The sequence below is a fragment of the Lagenorhynchus albirostris genome, chromosome 12 (genome assembly GCF_949774975.1).
Source record: "Lagenorhynchus albirostris chromosome 12, mLagAlb1.1, whole genome shotgun sequence".
Taxonomy (NCBI): domain Eukaryota; kingdom Metazoa; phylum Chordata; class Mammalia; order Artiodactyla; family Delphinidae; genus Lagenorhynchus; species Lagenorhynchus albirostris.
Window position 1 is genome coordinate 13,968,015 of NC_083106.1, and position 18,913 is coordinate 13,986,927.

The 18,913-nt window shown below is 39.7% G+C and overlaps 1 protein-coding gene across 1 annotated transcript in view; it reads right to left on the reverse strand.

Annotated features, from left to right (window-relative positions):
* Positions 1–5,751, reverse strand: part of LOC132530543 (estrogen receptor) — an 88,328-nt gene extending 82,577 nt beyond the window's left edge. Inside the window, exon 1 of the mRNA XM_060167746.1 lies at positions 5,709–5,751. The gene's annotated coding sequence lies outside the window, so the exon portion shown is untranslated. The remainder of the gene's footprint in view (positions 1–5,708) is intronic.
* Positions 5,752–18,913: the final 13,162 nt, after the last annotated feature.

An 18,913-nucleotide genomic window follows, 5' to 3' on the forward strand; every position in this document is an offset into this window, starting at 1 on the left:
AGAATCTCTGTGAAGAAAAAAGCAACTTTTTCCTGGGGAGCAGTTGTCTCAAAACTAGAAGCCAGGTGGTTGGTTCCCTTAGTAAATCCACTGGAAAAATATTAGTTTCCTGACCTTCAAAAAATTAATCATGTTCTCAGTCATATGATGACCCCAATGTTCTCCAAAGTGTCAGTTATGTTGCCCATTGCATTCTTTCTGTTTTGCCTTAACTCAGTGAAAGAAGATTTAAATAATTCATCTATTTTCCCCTTGATGCCAAAATAAAATAAGGGTTTTTTTTAAAAAAAAAAAAGAAAGAAAGAACATATGGAACATGAGACTGTAGCATAAATCAGCTACAAACTGAATAAAACTTGGGATTTCTGAGAGAAAGCCTATAGAACAGATAATGTCAGAACAACCTAGATCCCAGCTCAAATGCTAAGCAGTCTTCACATCCTCCATTTTGTTGTTGTTGTTTTTTTTCTTTTTATCCACAAGATAGTAACTTAATGCCATACTACGAACCATGTACCTCATGGTATAGTTGCCTATAACCTCCCTCCTCCAAATAAAAATATGGAATCTCCTTCATATGCAGCCTCATTATAGAGAGACCCATTAGAACTGTGATTCTCATTCTCTAACACTTTAAGATGTCTCCGTAACATAGAAGCATTGAAAAATTCTTTTCTAAGAAATGAGTTTAATCCATTTAAATAAATAATGTAATATACCACTCTTACCAAATATGTACCACTGTTATAGAATAAAATGGGATGAGACTATCACTTGTTTAGACATCCTGAATCACAGTGCAAGAACATGGGCCTCCTACCAAGCCTGCCCCACATCACATCCCTGTGTATTCTGGCTTTCCTCCGCTATAATAGAAGGAAGTGTTCCCAGGCCCCCTCTGGCAAACATCACCTATCCAAAGCCCTTATGCAAACACCGTACTCAATATCCACCTTGCCAATACCAAGCGGACACTTTCCAGAGGCTACAACACCCTCACCCTCAGGCCTGATTATTAGGTATTTCCAAGTCACTTCCCAGGATGTAACTTGTTGGAAGGTACACACCCTCCCTTCTCCCCCAACAGAATGAGGAGGACAGAAGTAATTAAAAGACAATGAACCAAAAGACACGTAGACCTGGCTTGAAATTATTCCGTGGCCCACGGTCAGTTACTTAAGGTCTCTGAAAGCTCTTCCCATCTGTAAAATAATCACTTTGGGTTATTGTAAAAATTAAGGAGTTAGCAGATGTCTCAGTACCAGAGTGGCTACTCAATGAACACTTGTACTCTTCCCTACTTCATCCCAACAGGCTGGAACTTCTGTCCAGTAGAAGGGAAGACCACTTTTGCAAAGTACCAAGAGAAATGTTTGGTTTTAAAATATTGGAGATTTAGAACTTCAAACTTAAATAGAGCACTTTGTGTTTGCCCTAAATCATGACGTCATGTTGTGTTTTCTGTTTATTTTTTCTTTTTATTTATATGTAAAAAATAACCTAATAAAAAGGATAAAAGACTTCCTGGACATCAAACAGTTCTTACAAAACAACATTTTCATGATTTAAAAGTGGAGGGAACATGAGCATGTGGGTTATATTTCTCCTAAAATACATACGTGAAAAAATGAAAAAAGAAAGCACGTTTGGGCTTTTATTATACTCAAAGCATTTCAAGATGTTTAGCAAATCCAGAATGCAGCTGTCTTCATGCACCCCTCCCCGACCAGCCCCAATATAAGTGGCCCATGGCTTTCTATTGAACTCAGCAGACCTCCACTGAGGTCCTTTGTTGCTCCTTATTTGCTTTGGGGTAGAGAGAATGAATCTTACCCTGAGGTGACTACATACATTGGGAAATAAAGTGGTATTCTCAAGGCAATGCTAAGCAATAAAAACCAGTGGTAAGTGAAGAACTGAATGTGACAAAGTTGACGTTTTTAAAATCTGTCACGTTTAGCATAGTTGACAGCCAAATTAATTTGAGTAAAGATCAAAGAATTCAGTCCAGAGGTTTTAAAATAAACAAAGGTACTGCCTTTAAAATTACTGGAGCGTCCTTCAAACACCGCTTACTTAGAAGACCATATGTTGAAAGAATTACAGATGATGAAAGTCATGATATCTATATAGATCCACGAACTTTCCAATCTTGACTCTGCAGACTGACAAGAGTGTCATGTTTTAGCTGACACTGTATGATGAAGACGCTATGACATCATTACTAATCCCTTCAGAACAGTGCAGCAGAGCTTAACACATTTTACTCTGTGACTTATTTTTACGTGTACAGATTCAAAGGTGGAGTTTCTAAGGCACATCCAAAAGAAAAACCAACACTGCTGTCTGCGGTTATTCTCCTTCTTCCCCAGTTTTATCTGAATGAAAGACAAACAACAGAGAGCTTGCTTGGGAGGATCTGAGATATTTCCCAGACATCTCTCTTACAATGCATACATGAGAGATAAACTAAATGCAGAAAATTGTCCTTCCTCTGAAAAGATCTTAGGTATAATGAGTAGGTTACTCACTGAGAAAGGATATCCAAAGACAACACTGGCTTCAAGTTTGCTCAATTGTTGCTTGGTTGTTTTTTTGTTTTTTGTTTTTTTTTTTTGCGGTACACAGGCCTCTCACTGTTGTGGCCTCTCCCGTTGCGGAGCACAGGCTCCGGACGCGCAGGCTCAGCGGCCATGGCTCACGGGCCCAGCCGCTCCGTGGCATGTGGGAACCTCCCAGACCGGGGCACGAACCCGTGTCCCCTGCATCGGCAGGCGGATTCCCAACCACTGCGCCACCAGGGAAGCCCCTGTTGCTTGGTTTTAAACACCCTCCCAGAACTATATTCAAGGAACCACACTCCTTATAATGCTCCTTTGAAAAATTGTTAGACTTTCCCACAAAAGTGTATTCAGACTCTACTTCAAAAATTTTCTAGAAGATTTTCCTCGCTTCAGACATCAGCCCACATTTATTGTTTAGTCATCGTACATGTCTCTGCATATGCATCTGTGAACTATTGCCGTTACATTTTACTCAACAACCAGTATTTGACTATGTTTACACATCAATGTATAGGACAAAAAAAAAAAAAGAAGAAAGTGTATGGAAATAAATTACCTCTGATCTAGAGAGGTAATTGTAGAACTTCTCTGATTAGAAAGAAAAAATGGAGCACCTCAAGACTTTAAGTTTAGAATTACATATTGTAGCATATGTAAAATAATTTTAATACAAAGAAGGAAGTATTCTTGACTTAAAAGCTGAACTTCATAAAATATTTCCCTTAACCTTTATTTAGTGATTTAGTTTACCACACTCCTTTAAATGGCTAGATATGTATTTTCTTATTTTTCAAAGGTTCGGTATGTCTTAATTCTGATCACAGCATGTGTGAACTTGTGAAATGCTGACTATATCCCTTTAAAAAATTATGTTCTCAATTTTTGTAGTAGGTGGATGTGAGAAAATGTCACTGCATCTTTGGTAAAGGAGTGGATAAAAGGTATTGAGCTGCATCCCGCATGTAAGCAATCATTTATTTGGCAAATTTCTCTCCAAATGTAGTAACAGGAAAAGGTTTTCCTCTCCTAAAGAATTAATGTGCTCCTTTTCGTTGGAAAATAAGAACACCAGAGTTTCTTACAGACTGCACAAAGCCCTCCCATCAAGAAGCACAGACATTAATACAATGTTCAAAAGCAGTAATAGTTTTCCCTGTGTCCTGGGAAAATTATTGCCTGAGTCCTGCTTTTTCTGATCTTTTTTTTTTTTTTTTTTTTTTTTTTTTGCGGTACGCAGGCCTCTCACTGTTGTGGCCTCTCCCGTTGCAGAGCACAGGCTCCAGACGTGCAGGCTCAGCGGCCATGGCCCACGGGCCCAGCTGCTCCACGGCATGTGGGATCTTCCCGGACCAGGGCACGAACCCGTGTCCCCTGCATCAGCAGGCGGACTCTCAACCACTGCACCAGCAGGGAAGCCCTGATCTCACTTTTGTCTGTACTGTTGAATTACTAGGCACCTTGTATCAGACTTTGCAAAGTAGATAGAGGAATAAATCATTAAAATATGTATACTTGTTTTCACACACACACAATTATCCTTTTTTTCCCCTCCTTTTAGCAATAAGTAAGGTATGTGATGACAGATAAAGTCAGGAGAAAAGAACTAATCTCACAACTATATCTGACTCTAGAAAGAAAAATAGGTCAGGACTTTCAGGTATGAAGATCATACTTGGGGATCAAAAAAAATGTCCCTCAGAGACAACAAAGCAGATGGCAACTCTACCTTGTTACCAAGCCCATCTGTATTACACTCGGGGCCTTGGTTCATGAAGAGATGGTTGTCATGACAATAAGCATTTGAGAAGAGTTCTGGAGAAGCTGATGGATTTAAGAGTGTCTCCTAGCTTCCCAATTTTCCAAACACACACAAAAATCCCATCCCCCCACCCCATCCTCCAAATAAACAATTCTATTACTTCTTGTGTTGGCTACAATTATCCTATATTGATGTTATAAAATTTGCACTCTCATGTCAAAATCCTCCTTGGAGGTACAGAACAGCTCTTTACGCTGATACAGCACAGCTTGAAAGTAAACTGGTCTTTTATTTTTATTCAGCAAAGCAACTGTATTAACTACAGCTTAATTTTTTTCTTTCCAAGCTCAGAAAGAAGTCAATTTCAGCTTAAATGAGAAAGGGGAAAAAAGTAAAAGAAATTATTTTCCAGTTTCTGAGAGTAGATGGCAAACTAAAGAAGGAAAAAAATTAATAAACTATAAAGTGCTTAAGACTGTCCTTTGACATGCTTGTCAAATGGACAGGAAGGCCAGCACCGCGGAGCGATTCTGAGATCTCTGATAAGGAGCACGGGCTGGCTGCGTTTAAAAGTCAACAAGCACTTGTACCTTGGAACATACATTTTTTCCTGTGTACCTCATAGCAGACCTACAGAAGCATTTCAAATACCATTGTCATCAGTCTGAGTTTTCTGGGTACCTGCGTGCTCCCCGTAAACACTACAAATGTCATCAACACAAAGATTGAAGGAGAAGCAGACAATCTCCTTTTAGAGCAAGTTCCCCAAACAACTGAAAAATGATGATTTCTTCCTACCCCCACCCAGCTCAAGTCCCTTAATGAAACCAAAATTGATGACTATCTTATAATTTTAGAGAGTGTTTCCTCACACACACACACACACACACACACACACACACACACACTTGATTTAAAAGCTAGAGGAACACCTGTTGTTGCCAATTACCCAAGGACATCTCGTTCTAGAATGAATTAGGAGCAAAAAAAAGAGGCTTAGTCTCCCTTTCCTATAGTTAAATTCAGAAGGTTAAAATGGGAGTTTTGCAAGCCAAAATCATCAAGAAGTAACAGAAATGCTGAGTAAAAAGTCACATAACAACACCTCTCCTGAGAAACCAGAGGACAAGATACAGGGCCCCACACCAAGAAGAGGCAGGGCCACAAGTCTGGGGTGGTGGAGGCCTGCGGGTCTCACAAGCACATGGGGATTTATTTTGAAAAGTTTGCTTCCTCTGTTCCAGGCGTCCCATAGTGCCCCACTTCCCACATTCTTTCCATTATCCTACACAAATTTCAGCCCCAGAGAGGACAAGCAACAAAAGGATGGAGAAAGAAATATTTCAGCCTCTTCCGCCCCAGATCTGAAGTCAATGAACACTGACCTTATATACACCATTGCTGAGAGGCCATAAGGAGATTAGAAAGCCAGAGACTATATTTCTTTCATCCATGGTGGATCCTTTTATAAGCATAGCAGTTCTTGCCAGGCCATTAAATAGCCACTCTAAAAATAAAGTGGGTAGCTAAGCAAACCTCAAAGAGAGATTCTCTAAGCACCAATTACCTTCAAAGCAAGAACTATTCCATTTGTTCGCTAACTCAACACGGCCCGTGGCTTGGTGTTGGGTCCCATCAGTAATGCTGACTACCTAAGGTTTACAACAGGAGTTACAATGATATTTCCTAATAAAAGTAGAGAGTAGCTGTATTAGTTTCGTAGGGCTGCCATAACAAAGTACCACAAAGTGGGTGGCTTAGAAAAACAGGAAACAACAGTTCTGGAAGCTAGAAGTCTGAACTCAAAGTTTCAGCAGGGCCACGCTCTCTCTGAAGACTCTAGGATAGAGTCTGTTCCATGCCTTTCTCTTAGCTTCTGGGGTCGCTGGCAATCCTTAGCATTCCTTGGCTTGTAGATAGATGCATCATTCCAACCTCTCCTCCATAATCACATGGTTTTCTCTGTGTGTCTCTGTGTCTCTTCTCTTTTTGTAAGGACAGCAGTCATATGAGATTAGGGTCCACACTAATCAAGTACGACCTCATCTTCTTCTTCTTTTTTCCTTATTTTTTTTTGGCTGCGTCGGGTCTCAGTTGCAGCACACGGGATCTTTGTTGAGGTATGCGGGATCTTTTCATTACCCCACGTGTTCTGCTCAGGCTTCTCTCTAGTTGTGGCGTGCAGGTTTTCTCTCTAGTTGTGGTGCGCAGGCTCTGTAGTTTGCTGCACGCAGGCTCTAGTTGAGGCACACGAGCTCAGTAGTTGTGGCACGCGGGCTTAGTTGCCCCACGGCATGTGGGATCTTAGTTCCCCGACCAGGGATCGAACTCGCATCCCGTGCACTGGAAGCCAGGTTCTTTACCACTGGACCACCAGGGAAGTCCCAAGTACGACCTCATCCTAACTTGATTATATCTGCAAAGACTAGTTCCAAATAAGGTCATACTCACAGGTGCTGGGGGTTAGGACTTCAACATATCTTTTGGGGGTGTGCAATTCAATCCATAACAGTAAGAAACTGTAAACATTTTACCGCTGACATGTCATGTTCAATATTCACCAAATATTTCTTGAGTATCTCCAATATATATATAAACCTGGCATGAGGCTGGGTACTATCGGTACAGAGATGGGACAATGTTCTCATTCTCAAAAAGCTCCTAGTCTATAGGGGAAGCAGAGAAAATGGACATATGATAACAATGACAGGTGTTAAGTGCCAAAATATAGAAAAATATCTGTGGAGCAGACACCTTAATCTCTGAGGCTGGAGCAAAGGTTATTCCTTGGGCTACTGCATACGCCTTCCCTTCTTCCCAGAACACTCTTCCAAGGACTTCAGCGCTCACAGCATCAAGATCAAGTTCTCATTCCTAGGGTAGCTCTTAACTGTGTGAATGCCTATGTGCTCATTAGCATCACTCACCAGAAAGGAAACAGACTGAGCGCAGGGATTATGTCTTGATGACATTATGCCTACAGTACTTAATGCAGTGCCTGGCTGAGAAAAGACCCTTAATAAACACTTCTCTTAATGAATGAGATGATGAGTGTAAGTGAATTATCTTCTTGTAGTAGGTGCAGCAATTTGAAGGACTTCTTATAAGAAGGTATCCAGTTTCTCTGGGAAGAAGGAGGAGAGCTCCTTTCTTGGGAAGGAGAAGGAGGTGATAGGTAGGGAGTTAAGAGTAGCAAAGGAGGGGACTGAAATTGTCACTGTGGGAATAGAAAGAAAGCGAGAGTGAGAGGAAGAGAGACAGAGAGAAAGGGAGAGAGAACACGCTAAAGAGGCAAGAAGAATATTTGGAAAACTTAGCTGTTAGACCCTCCAATCTCTAAAAATTATTCTAAATGTGGTCATAGATTAAAATAGGAATATATCTTTCCCTTTAACTGGGATATTGTCCTTTTGAGTATAGTGTTGCTTAAGTCTTAAAAATTCAGTAAAATCTATGCATAAACCCAACTTTTTAAGGAGCAAGATGTGAAATTTAAATACCCAACCTTCCCATTAAAAAAAAAATCAACAATACTCACAAATACAGTATTCTTTGGAGTACTTAAAAGCATAAATTAGTTACAGAAAAATTAATTTCTTCACTATTTTGAACACCTACCATGTGTCAGGAACAATACTGATGTTACGGACAAAAAATTTTAATATGTCTTGGTCTCTGACATCAAAGCTAAGGGAAAAGAGAGTCCAATTTAAAAAAGATTGTATCACTACCATATGTAAAATAGATAAACAAGGACCTACTGGGAACTATATTCAATATCTTATAACAACCTATAATGGAAAAGAATCTGAAAAAGTATATAAATATATATATTTATATATGCATGTTTATATATAACTGGATCATTTGCTGTACACTTTGCTGTACACCTGAAACTAACACAACATTGTAAATTAAGTATACCTCAATTAAAAGTGTTTAAAAAATAAAATAAAATAAAATAAAAAAGATTGCAATGTACTATCTAAGACCGCGTTGGAGGTCTGTGCAGGGCTCACTGGAGGTACACAGGACCGGCAGCTATAGTCCGAAGTGGCAAGACTCATATTTCTGGTTTGAGTCTGGATGGCATACTTGATGGAAAGGGAGGCAAAGCTACAGAGCGACCAGAGAGGATGGCACGTTCCTGAAACTGTCCCTAGACCAGACAGAAAGCAGGGCAGGCGTGGTCAGAAATGGGGCCAGAGAAGGAAGCTGGGGCCAGGTGGCTTCACCCAGAGGCAAAGAGGAGTCACTGAAGGATTTTAAAGCGAGGAGTATTAACTAGTTAAGCTCATTCTCCACTAGGAGAATGAACCAAAGGAGAGCCACTGATGAGATATTAAGGAAGGTGAATGAAAGGAATTTACCAACTGATGAGATGAAAAAAGGGGGAGAAAAAGCCAAGGATCTCCCGAGTGTCTGGGTGGTAGAGCTGTGGCCACTGTGATGGGCAGACAGAAGCAAGAGGGGGTTCACAGGGGAAGGCAGTGAGTGCCGGGTGGAACATGTTTAGTCTAAGCTTCATGTGACGCCACTGCGTAGAAACGTCTGGTGGTTTTGCTGAAACAAGGGTCTGAGGCTGAGAAGCCTGGAAGGCAGGTCGAAATCAAAGATTTGGGTTTTATCAGGAACTAGGTGAGAACTGAATTCATGGGATTGCAGTATCAATTTGAAGGAATGTGCAGAGAAAAAAAGAGACCAAGATGCCATGAAAAATGCCAACGCATCAAAATGATAACGTTTTTCCCATACTGGAAACAATGACTTGATAACTTTAAAAAAAAAAAGAAAGAAAAATAGAGCATGGGGCTGGCATATGCTTTCCTTTCTTTGTACTCATTATGTCCAAAGTTGTTAAATAGATGTCCAGAAAGGGAAAAATACACATCTGTTATTTACTGATTCTAAAAAAAAAGAAAAAGAAAAAAACCAACTCTGGCCACGTTTGTGACTTTTTATCAAAATACTTTCAATAATAAGAATTCAAAAACGGCATCAAATACATTGCTTCTTGATCATTGCTGGCTGGGATGCAACACTGCCATCCACTTTCTCACATTAGGAGATGAACATGAAAAGATCACATGTGTTCTTTTTCTTTAACCCCAAAGGGATCCTGAGGGCAGACAGGGTCCCAGCCTCAAGGAGCCAGCTGCAGCTGTGTTCTCCCTCCCCCAGGACCTTGGGAAGGTCCACTTAGGCAGCAAATGCAGCCCTGGCTTATGCAATGATGTCACCTCGTGCCTCCCAGGAGACCTTGCGCCAGATTTCTCTTTGGGGAGGGGCTGGATGGCCTGACTGCACTGAGGGTGCCAGGCTTGGAGCTGTCCACTGCTCATCCCAGAGGGGAGCAGGCAGAGATGATGGGATAATTTTTTCTTACAAACCTGCCAGGCAAGGTATCAACCTGTAATGAAACTTTAGGAAAATGAAACTCGAAACTGCTTTGTCCATTTTGAATTCTTGGAACTAAAAATATTTTGAACATAATTATTTTTTCTTCTTATGGAGAAGTTGTCTTTATTTTTACAAGTTAAAATTAAAGAGAATATCCATGCCCACTAATGTTGGATTAGTCAGATTTCCAACCTATATTCCACTGTCATAAACCCAAAGGAAAGGATTTCTTTTCTTTTTTTTTTTTTTCTTTTCCCTTCCGACCACCTATGAAGCAGATAGGAAATCCTCCAGGGCACAATGGGCTAAAACTCCTAATCACACTTTCAATTGCTGTCAGTGTCAAGGTCAGCTTCTCAAATCAGCTTCCAATCTGGAAAGAGGAGCTAAGCCAGAACTGGAGATGGCATGAAGTGGCTCTTTTGATTCCAAGAAATTGTGTTTATCATCATAAACCTGGCTTACATTTCCTAATGAAAATATAATCCGTCTTCAAGACTGCAAGGTCTCTTGTTCTACGTATTTCAGACCACAAATGAGAAAATCATGGGATCACTAAAACAACAAAACCATTCCTCCACACCTTTCCCTCACCACCACACACAAACCAATGGTACAGGCACCAAATTAGAGGCAAGATTTATGACTATTTAGCAAGGCAGAGGAGTAGATGTCTTTTCTTGAAAACAAAGACATACAGATGCCATCTCTGAAAACGACATAAATTTTTATTCTGTCTCATGATGACAAGACTAGTGATGGTTCTAGAAGAGAATGAACTTATTTTAGGAAATCGCTGTTTGGGCTCTGGTTTGCTCAGGCAATGCTAGAACAAAGAAAAGCATGAGAAGAATTACTACTTTGGGGACTTCCCTGAAGGCACAGAGATTAAGAATCTGCCTGCCAAGGCAGGGGACATGGGTTCGAGCCCTGGTCCGGGAAGATCCCACATGCCGCGGAGCAACTAAGCCCGTGCGCCACAACTACTGAGCCCGTGAGCCACAACTACTGAGCCTGCTCACCTAGAGCCCGTGCTCTGCAATAAGAGAAGTCACCACAATGAGAAGCCTGAGCACCACAACGGAGAGTAGCCCCCGCTCGCCACAACTAGAGAAAGCCCGTGTGCAGCAACAAAGACCCAACACAGCCAAAAATAAATAATAAATTTTTTAAAAAAAGAATTACTACTTTGCAGGAAGATCTAATTATGTTTCATATTTATACAAAGAGAATATCTGTTGGCTACCTTCTTAGAGTTCTGTGTTTCTCAATAGGATTTTTAACTTTTCCAATGTAGAATGAGATATTATGAAGATGCAGTGTGTGATGGGAGGGACAGTGGGCTTTGCTGAGTTCAGCTTTGCCACTTCCTAGTGATGTGACCTTGGGTGAATTATTTCATCCCTGATGCCTAGCACAATGTCTGCTCGTAATGTATACTCTATGAGTATTTTTTAAATAAATGAATTGCTCTGGGCTTCCGTTATTTCACCTACAAAATGGGAATGATAACAATATCCCTACAGTATATTGCGGTGAAAAATAAAAAGTATCACGTTGCCTGGAAAACACTGGTAGTTGACAAATAAGTGATAGCTATCATTGCTTTAGTTCCTTTTTAATGATCAAAAGTGCCAAGAATATTATGACCAATTTTCTTCTGACACCCTGACCATGAGTTTTATCATCTATAATTTGTAGGTTGAAATACATTTATGACAGGGTTCTTAAACATTTTGCTCAATTTGGAAGTCTGATGAAGTCTATGGACCCTTCTCAGAATGGAATTCTAGATGCACAAAAGCAGATATTTTAAAAATCACAAAATAAAGCCAATTATACTGAAATTCAATTATTTTTTAAGAACTCTGTGTGTCCATGGATCCCAGGTTAAGAACCCCTTGTCGGGGAAGGCTAGAAGTCAATGACTTCCCAGATAATCAGAGGCTGCTGGTAATTTCATGCACATCGCATTACAACAGGGAAGTCCTCTTCCAGCCCCTACTTTTCTTGGAATGCTCTCAAGACATTATTGAAGAGCAATGAGAATATTATTAACTATTGGAATGCTTTGTGCATATGAGACAAAGAGATCTGAAAAAAAAAAAAAAAAGGTTGTAATACAGATCTAGTAAAAAAAACCAACTGCTCCTTAAGAGCATGTACAGGAGTTGGCCTTAATGACTCACATTCGATGACTCACCTCATAAGCTATTAAGCGAAATTGTTCCTACCCTTATTTAACTAAAGAATGTCTGTGAAAATTCATCAGGATTTAAAGAGTACAGGTAAATGGCAGGTCTTATAATAAAGATAATTGAATGAATTATAAAATGACTGAGATATCAAAAAACACATTTGATTTACTTTTAAGAGATAGCAAAATCTACTAATAAGAATTTACACATGAAATAGACAGGCAAAACCTCAAAAATACATGCTTCTCAACTTTCACATCTCTTATAAAGATGTGTCAGATGTGTGAGGTTTTTATTTTTTTTTATTTTTTTATTTTTTTGTGGTACATGGGCCTCTCACTGTTGTGGCCTCTCCCGTTGTGGAGCACAGGCTCCGGACAAGCAGGATCAGTGGCCATGGCTCACGGGCCCAGCCGCTGCGCGGCATATGGGATCTTCCTGGACCGGGGCACGAACCTGTGTCCCCTGCATCGGCAGGCGGACTCCCAACCACTGCGCCACCAGGGAAGCCCTGTGTGAGGTTTTTAAATGGCCAGCTGAGAACTGGCCAGGAGGACAAAGTCATTAGCTTTGACATGACCATGATGAGGAGTGGCCAGAATGGATGAGGGCAGAAATGGCCACCCAGCCCACTTTGAAAAACTTCTACGTATTCTGTCCAAGGCATCTTAGACACCAATAAATGTCAAATTTTAGGACTAGAAATTGATAGCCAGGGCAAATAGTCTGAAACCCATGCAGATGTGTGAAAAGACGTTGCTTTAGATAGAATAAGAAGGTGAAGAATACCTAAACTTCAGAACGTAAGCTGGCAGGAAGGATAGTCATAAATACGTGAAGGATCCTCAGTCTTACGAGAATTGATTATACTTGGTTAAGTAGATCAATGATATCATCTTGATCTGGAGTTTACAAGACTGTGCATGATTAATGACATGTTTTCAGAAAAATGTAATTGATTGACCGAAAAAGGTTTCTGATCCTTTCTCTCATCCTTTCCTCAGCCTAGAAGGTATTACCCCTCCAATGCATGGACTTAGTAGAGAGGAAGACACAGGCTCACTCATCTTTGCTTTCCCCAACATCCCAGACAGGTGACAGAATAGCAACCACTCCTACCACTGCCCCAGGTATTCAAGTAAAAGAGCCAAAGACAGGAATGAAATCTGTCCCACCCAAGAGCTGACAGTTGAAATGCCAATAAGCAAATGACTACTAGACCCTAGATGCCACAGGAAACCTTCAGTACGGCCATGCCAACCACAATATCCACCTCTCTGGAACAGTGCTTTTCATGAAACTTAATATTCAAAAAGATTCTGACTGAATGTTTGCAAGGGTCTAGAAATTAATATAAAAAAAATTAATGCTGATTTTATTGGCAACTATAATATCCTAATGGTGGAGTCTCCTAAGCTAGGCCTCATTATCTTTGTGGCTATGTGTAAATGGCATGTTTACATATACATTTTACCTAGCCATTTACTATACCCCTAATTGGAATGATTCAGAGAAATAACAAAGAGAAAGATAAGAGATAATGAATAGTCTTAACACAGAAAATACAAAAGCAATAAATCTAAAAGCAAATAATCTTCCAAATAACAAGTTCTAGCAAATACCAAGGAGGGCTGGGATCCCCTCATCACTTCTGGAAGACTTCAGGAACACCTCCAAATGCTCTTTCCCTCCCCTTGGCTTTCAGTGGCCTGTTTTCTAATCTTTTCAGGATGGTAGCACTCTAAAGCTTTTTCATTCCCTTTTCTTTTATTTCTATGTTTTTCTCTTCTGCTGCTCCATTCAGTGGAATTTTAGCAAAGTGAACTTGATTTAAATTTTGAACTCCAACAAAAATCTCAAATCACTTTTGCCCTGCTAAAAGCACAATGTCAAGAAAGAGGCAGAAAGTGGAACGATGGTTTGTTGAAAACTAACTCAGATTCCTGGTTCTATCAGCTTCCGGCAATCACAGCCATTCTGCACATTACTTCTCAGGAGGTATTTTTCTCCCGATGCATCAGTATTAGCAGTTGTAATGGGTTATACTTGTCCACTTGAAGCTCTTACAGCTATAATGTTAACCCTCTGGGATACTTTTTGTCTTCTGTCTCATTTTGCAACACTGAGACTGAGACTGAAAAAAAAAACACACACTTTTTTTGGATCAGAGTATAAAAGGATTCCAAATCTCCTAAGGTTGCTACCAAAAAAAAAAAAAAAAAAAAGATCATGTAATTTGAGCACAACAATTTGGGTTTGCAGTTATCTAATGTCTCAATTTCTATTTCTTGAATGGGCTACCACAGATCCTTTCATTTACTAGCTGATTGGTAAATTACATGTTAATTGAATGGACAAAAAAATAAATAAGTATATTATGAGAAAATTCCGAAGCCAAATATATATCAATACTGATTTCCCCCAAAGACTGACCGGATCTAGTCCTATCAACCACGGTTGGGCAAAACAATAAACCCCGGTGAGATGCTCTTCACATCGTCTTTTAGTTTTATTTTGCCATTTTGTTCTTCTTTCGGCCAGGACTAGGAAGGGCATTTATATAGGGAGGGAGAGTACCTGCTTATGAAAGAGTCTCATTTGTCCCATTTTGTCACCTGGGATCAAGTATTAAAATAATACCCATGGATGGGCTGAAAACCTTGCCACTCAAATCTCTTTTGTCTTTAATAGGGAGTGCTATCGTTACTGCTATCTGTTACAATACACTTTATTCCATAAAGAGAAAGAAACAAGAAAGCCTCTTTACTTACTTTGAGATAGTTTCTTGGACTCGCTTTTGATGAAGGGCTTTTGATACTGCCCACTGTCACACATGGAGTAACAAGTGGGAGAGGGTTTGTCACCCACAGGTCCTGGGTCAACGGCATGAGGAGCGTGTTAGGACTTCAGCAGGCCCTTATGCTTTGCTTTGGCTTTACTGGGAGGACTATTTTGCAACTTAATTGAACAAGTTTTTATTGAGTATATATGTGCCTAAGGTTGCTTGTGCTCATCCATCCATCCAACCACCTATCTATCCATCAATCCATCCATCTAAGATTTATTGAGCACTTATGTGCTGGAAAGTAGCTGGGAGACACAAAACAGAGTTGTACGCAATTCTTCCAGGAGCATAAACTCATAATTAAGAAAAATGAGAATCCTTCCCTGTAGGAAAGATGGGCAGGCAGCTACTCTTACCTATCTTCTTCCTGAACTAACCTGTCTGACAAAATAGCCCCAAGCACATGCATAAAACACACAAGCACATGCACACACACACAAGCACATGCACACACACTTGTGCATGAAACAAAAATTGAAGGGTGGAGAAAGAGGAAGGGGGAAGGAATAGAACAAATGATCTATATTCTTAATCTTCCACTGCAGGAAGTCAGGACTTTCCGCTTGCCGTGAGAGACAGGCAAATCGTTTAAAATTTGGCCATAGCCACTGGGAGAACTAGTGCATTAACGAAGGATTGACGAGAAGGCAGGAAGGGACTCTCACATTTTAAAAATTTAATACCCACATGCACTTTAATGTTTTGCCTTTTACATTATGTCTAACAAGCTTTTCAAAACTAGGTTTTCTAAAGATAACTAGTTAGTCCACAAAATGTGCAATATATCTATTTAAATTCACTTTTAATCATAGAAATAGTACTTGCAAATAGTAGCCCACCAGCGCTCAGAAAACTACAACCAAGAGTGGACAGGTACTGAATCAGACTGTTTGCTCGAGCATAGCTAGAGTTTAACAACAGAGGTAAAAATCACTTTGTGTGAAAACTTCTGCATTTATACATATAGGTGCCATAACTCTAGCTTAGCTTCAAATGCCAGAACTGATTACCCAACTTTTTATTTCTAGTGTTTTTGTTCCCAGATTGAATCCTACTTGGATATTTTAATTCCTCACAGTTGGGTTTGAATATCACTTCAACCCACATTTCTCAGAAAATAAGAGAATTGTATTACTGATGGGAAGTAGCCATATTAAAGATGTCCAATGAGAAAATAGACATATGGATTAGATTCTAGGAAAAGCTTCCTATAACTAGAAGGATTATGAGATACTAAAAAACATAATCAAGGATGGCAGCAAAAGTCTCTTTTACTGAATATTTTAAGGAGTAGACAATTGTCTTGTAGAAAATAGTCTTTCTTGAGAATCTTTCTAGATATACTAGGCTGTTCTTGGCTGTTTTGCTTTGGTCTTGCTTTTTGGTTTGTTTGTTTCTTTTTCTTTTTTTTTGGCCTACTCTTCAGGGAGAGTTGGTGAAAACAAAGCAACAGGCAAAATCTACACAGAGTCAACTGAATAGTTGGAAGTTTACTTGATCCTTTCTAGGGACTCAGGATTGCAAAATAAGCAATGTACTGCTGACTCTATGAGGGTGTTAGTTAGCAGCAGTAATGAGTCATCTGAATCTAAACCATCTGCTGTTTGTCTCAAGGAGAGGTCCAACATCCCAGACAGGTGACAGAAGAGCAACCACTCCTACCACTGCCCCAGGTATTCAAGTAAAAGAGCCAAAGACAGGAATGAAATCTGTCCCACCCAAGAGCTGACAGTTGAAATGCCAATAAGCAAATGACTACTAGACCCTAGATGCCACAGGAAACCTTCAGTACGGCCATGCCAACCACAAGCAATAATAAAACAATAACAACAACAAAACAAAAAACAGCATTTTTCATTGGAAATGAATAAGCAAAGTAAATTTGCGTACAGCTTAAAAAAGTATTATTCACAGGGAAATCTTGAAGGGGACAAGCTAAGATTTCTGAGCTACAGAAGCAAAGGCATTTTGGCACACCCAAGATGACACTAATATCCACCTCTCTGGAAAATAGGCCCGTGAATCATAGTTAGACTCTAAGCTACTTAAGCTCAAGGACCATGTCTATCTAACTGAAGCCCCAATACCTAGCCCCGACATCTCACATAATGTGTGTTCAATTACTCAGTTAAATGATTAAATGAGCCTACTATTGCTACTTCACATGCTTCCAAGAGATCACATCAAAGTGTTTTCCTTCCTCCTATCTCCTTGGTAAGTTTCTATTGGGTTTTCAAGATCCACTTCACGGATTCCTTTCTTAACTCTCTAGAGCTCTCTGCTCACGCCTCTGCTATAGCACTTATCTTACTGAGTTGTTATTCTTGAGCTGCTCTATCCAATATGATAGCCACTAGCCTCCTACGGCTGTTGAGCACGTAAAATGTTAGTGTGACTAAGGACCAGAATTATAAATTTTATTAATTTTAATTAGCTTAAATTTTTAAACTGACACTCAATTCAGTTTAAAAAAAAACTTTTAAGTATATTCAGAACTAATTGGGTATGTGAACCTACTTTTTCTCCACCCTAAAGTTTATAAAATCCAAACACAGATTCAAATACTCTCAATGAAAAGTTAACATCCAAATCGAGATGCTTTACGTGTCAAATACAAACCAGATTTCAAAGACTTACTACAAAACAAAGAATGTAAACTAGCTGATCAATAATATTTTATATTAATTACATGATTAAAAGCTAATATTTTGGACATATTGAATTAAATAAAGGATATCATTAAAATTAATTTCATCAGGCTTCCCTGGTGGCGCAGTGGTTAAGAATCCACCTGCCAATGCAGGGGACACGGGTTCCAGCCCTGGGCTGGGAAGATTCCACATGCCGCGGAGCAGCTAAGCCCATGCGCCACAACTACTGAGCCTGCGCTCTAGAGCCCACGAGCCACAACTACTGAGCCCGTGAGCCACAACTACTGAAGCCCACGCACCTAGAGCCCGTGCTCCGCAACAAGAGAAGCCACTGCAATGAGAAGCTTGCTCACCGCAACGAAGAGTAGCCCCCGCTCACCGCAGCTAGAGAAAGCCCTCGCACAGCAACAAAGACCCAACACAGCCAAAATAAATATAATTAATTAATTAATTTTAAAAAAATTAATTTCATCTGTTTCTTTTTACCTTTTTAATGTGGCTACTAGAAAATTTTAAGTTACATATGTGGCCTAAATTTCATTTCTATTGGATAAGCATCGCTCTAGACATTCTATGAACACATTGCTATTCACTAAGATAAGCAATTTATATGTTAACCCTGTTTTACCAGTAAGGAAACAGAGGCTCCTAAACAAAAGTTATGTAACGTGCCCAGGAGTGCAGTTAAAGTGGGATTAGACCCAGGTCTCCACGGCTTCTGAGTTCCAACCCTCAGCTCCTCTTTGTTCCTGGTGTGTACATGGTCGCCTGCCCATTCGGCTATGAGCTCTTCCAGAGCACAGACCCTGCCTTAATCATATTTATGTCTTCCTCAACTGGTACACAGCAGGCAGCCAGTGAATGCTTGTTGACTGAATGAAACACAAAGTGACTGAATTAAATGGGATTCTCTAGGTAAATATATTTGTAACACATTAAAAAATCTACATAATGTTAAACTCAAGTTTAACAATATAAAGAGGGTGAAGACACATCTGATTTGTCTGGAAACACTGCAGAACTCGTTAGTTTTGATGTTTACATTTACCCAAAGACATACAATCCTTTTGAGGAAAACATGTTCGCTATGAACATGAAGAGTTTAGCCTAATCACAGACGGATAAGCTGCTGGGAAACCAAGTTGGGCAAATGTCTACCAAGGGAGCAAGGGATACTAAAAGATTGCACACATCTGAATTTTTAAGTTCAATATGGTTGAAACTGCTCAAGCTAGAGCAGCAGTAACTTTGTGTGAACAATGAGAACAATCTTATATTCTTAGGTTTATATTTCACAACAGACTTTTTAATAAACGTTCTACACATATTTCTCAAGTTCATTCTGTTGGCCTTGATCTGTCACGAAGGAATGTCTTATGCTTAAATGAAGATTTGTTTTACAAGGTAAAAATTAATGATCTATAAGAAGAAGGAGAATATAGAAATTTTAGTCTTGATGTTTCCCTTAGATTGAAAGTTTCTGTAATACTATTTTC